The following is a 3,621-nucleotide window of genomic DNA, read 5'->3' on the forward strand; positions in this document are numbered from 1 at the left end:
GCAGCGGACCATGAGAGGAAGTCTAATAAGGTTGAGCTAAGGCTAGAAGCCCTGGGGACCCTGAAGGGACAGTAGGAGCTTTGCCTGCTCCTGGCACCAGGTCCCTGTCATGTAGCCACGGCCCCCCCTTCCCCCTAGAGAGATTGTGGGCATCAGTCATGTAGGGGCAACTCCCCAAGCCCTTCCACATGCAGATGAGGCATTCCTAACACCTTAGGCCAAGCCAATAGGAAACTCCTACTGTCAGACCCCGACCCACCCCAAAACTGTATATAAGATCTTATCCAGAAGGAATAAAGATGTGTAAGAATTACTCGTCGTCTGAGAGCATTTGTCTTAAGAGCTGTAGCACTGCTAGGGAAGAGAACTGCTCTCTTGAAATTTTCAACACTAGACGCTTCCCTGCAACCTTCTCATTGGCTAGCCAACCTTCCGCCATCTTAGCCCGGTTAGGCTCGGGGCAGCCAGTGTGGCGTCAGAGTAACAGCCTTGACAGCAGTGGAGACATTTCCCCATCCCTGCTCGTGACCTTTGATCCTCTGGGCCAGAGATCTCCGAGGATAACCTCCAGTACACAGGCCTACAGACATCCTCTTTTTTTTCTTTTATATTATTTTGAATTTTATTATTTCAAATTATGTGTATACCTGTGTGCCCGTATGTGAGTATGTACAGGTGAGTGCAGGTGTCCAAGGAGGTCAGAGGCATCCAGTCCCTTTGTAGGTGAACTACGGGAGGTTGTGAGCCTCCTAACATGGGTGCTAGGAATTGAACTCTGGTCCCCTAGAGGAGGAGTACGCTCCGGGTCCCCAGCTGAACCGTCTCTCCAGCTCCTGAACGTCTCTTTTGATTTCCTTCCTTCCATCCTCTCATTCTGCTGAGTGAAACATGGTTAAGCTTCAGTCCTTCTTAAAGGGGGTATAAAAATATTCCTAGGAGGAGATATGGAGACAAAGTTTGGAGCAGAGGCTGAAAGAATGACCATTCAGAGCCTGCCCACCTGGGGATCCATCCCGTATATGTATATGTATATGTATATGTATATGTATATGTATATGTATATGTGTATGTGTATGTGTATGTGTATGTGTATGTGTATGTGTATGTGTATGTGTATGTATATGTATATGCATATGCATATGCATATGTATATGTATATGTATGTGTATGTGTATGTGTATGTGTATATGTATATGTATATGTATATGTATATGTATATGTATATGTATATGTATATGTATATATGTATATGTACAGCCACCAGACCTAGACAATATTGATGAAGCCAAGAAGTGCATGCTGACAGGAGCCTGATATAGATGTCTCCTGAGGGGCTCAGTCAGAGTGTGACAAATACAGAGGTGAATGCTAGCAGCAAACCACTGAACTGAGAACAGGGTCCCCATTGGAGGAGTTAGAGAAAGGATTGAAGGAGCTGAAGGGCTTGCAACCCCATAAGAACAACAATACCAACCAACCAGAGCTCCCAGGGACTAAACCACTACCCAAAGATTATACATGGACAGACCCATGGCTCCAGCTGCAGATGTAGCAGAAGATGACCTTGTTGGGCACCAACAGGAGGAGAAGCCCTTGGTCCTGCCAAGACTGAACCCCCACCCCCAACTCCCACCCAGTGTAGGAGAATGCTAGGGTAGGAAGGTGGGAAGGGGGGTGGTTAGGGAGGGGGAACACCCTCATAGGAGAAGGGGGAGGGGGATGGGATAGGGGGCTTATGGACAGGAAACCGGGAAAGGGAATAATATTTGAAATGTAAACAAAAATATCCAATTAAAAAAGTGTTGAGGAAAAATAAAGTATACCATTTCGAAATTTCTTTTTGCCACTAACCACGAAGTTACTTGGCAGTTCCGCTTCATTGGATTCTCTTTAATTTACAATCATAATGACAGTCTCTAGTTCACAGGATTTCCTGTTCTGTTTAGCTTAGCTGTTTTGGTTTTCTGAGACATGGTCTCGCTCTGTAGCCCAAGCTGTCTATGATGAACGCATGAAGCCAAAGCTTGCTGTCACACTCTTGGCAATCCTCCTGCCTCAGTCTTCCCTCTTTGAAGGATGCTTGGCTCAGCTGTGAAGCCATAGCTGAAGCTCCCAGGTCCTCTCTGTGGGCAGTTTGCTAAGTTCCACTTCAGCAGTCGCTTTCCTTGTCAGGGATCTCTGGCCTCCCTTGACTCACAACATCCAGTTCATCTTCTCAGAGGTGTTGACATCCGTGGCTGGTTTTTTCCTTAGCCTGTAAAATGGTTGCAAATACCCAGGTAGCCCAACACTGAGTTAAACACAACTTGATTGTTAGGCACACCCTTCCCCTAAGGTTCAAGGTCATCTGAGACCAACTGCAAATGCAAATCAGCCTCCCTGTGGCTTTGCACCCTCTCTGGAGGCTTTTAAGGAACTGAAGCCAGTGTTGTGTCCGGGGATCTTAGTTCAAACCAGGTTTCTTACTCAAGCTCTTTGCTCCCACTATCATCTGCAAGCTCTGGCGCAAAAGCCAAAATACATCTTTGCTTCCTTAAGCTGATTTTGTTCTTTTTCCTTTGTCCCAGTTTGGGGATAAGTAATGGCTACAGCAAAGCTGACATCGGACAGACTCCTCCCTTTCCCAGCGTTGGGATTGCAGATATGTCCCATCATGCCCGGCTTCTGAGAACCCAACCTTATCATGGGAGACTTGAAGCTTAAGCCACATTGGAAGAAAGCCCATGTATTGTTGCTGAAGAACTCTGCTGTTAAGGTCATAGTTCCCTATGACTGGATGGCTTTCTGAGCTTGGCTACAAAATGGAGGACTCCCTTTCTCATCAGGACACCCTGTCTCTCCCTGGTTTTGCCTGCAGAGTCTCCTGCAGTCACGGACTCCCTTTCTTGTCAGGGCGGAGCATCTCTGTCTGCCTGGCTTTATCTAAAGAGTCTCCTGAAGTCACAGGCAGGGCCTTGCCCGAAAAATAACCTTGTACAGAGAGCTCTCTCCTCAAGGCTCTCCTCAAGGCTGTACAACTCATCACACAAGCCCAGCTGTGGCTTCCTGCCCACATGATAATTAGGTGCTGTAATATGTCCCATCAGCCCTTCCTGCACACATGGTGCTATGGCCAATTAGCCCTCTCCACCGTACCCCTAAAATTCCCTTACATACCCTATCCCTGGAACAATAAAGTAGACTTGTCTTGCTGCAGCAGTCTCTGGAGGTCCTTGAGTCGTCCGTCTGTACAGCCATCTGATCCCTGCTACCCTCCTCTGCTCCCTTTGTCCTCTTGGGATGGTGGCCAACAGTCTCAGAGAATAAGGGAGGGCCATACTATTCCCATCAGCGTCAACAATCTGGCCAATATTCATCCATTAAGATACCTCAGATCTTCTCCTCTTTCAGTAGGGATGTTTTACTAAAAGTGGAGTAAAGTCTCAGGATCAGGTCAGGGGCAGATCCTTTGTCCTCCATGAACAAAGCCTGGGGTTTGGTTTAAGCACCGCAACATAATATGTTTCTTATACATGCACACACACATATGCAACACCATTGTCACATATAAACATTAACAGTTAATATTGGCTACCTAGTCAGTTTATGAATGTCTCCATGTATCAGGCAGACTTTTTGTTT

General features: G+C 46.7%; 1 long non-coding RNA gene across 1 annotated transcript; it reads right to left on the bottom strand.

Moving 5' to 3' along the window:
• Window positions 1-594: 594 nt before the first annotated feature.
• Window positions 595-3,259, bottom strand: LOC147995115 (uncharacterized). The gene is made up of 3 exons (XR_015686234.1): window positions 3,157-3,259; window positions 1,824-2,254; window positions 595-932 (listed from the first exon to the last, which is right to left on the bottom strand). It is a non-coding gene; the product is annotated as an uncharacterized LOC147995115 (long non-coding RNA).
• Window positions 3,260-3,621: the final 362 nt, after the last annotated feature.

The sequence above is a fragment of the Rattus norvegicus genome, chromosome 4 (assembly GCF_021556685.1).
Source record: "Rattus norvegicus strain SHRSP/BbbUtx chromosome 4, alternate assembly SHRSP_T2T, whole genome shotgun sequence".
Taxonomy (NCBI): domain Eukaryota; kingdom Metazoa; phylum Chordata; class Mammalia; order Rodentia; family Muridae; genus Rattus; species Rattus norvegicus.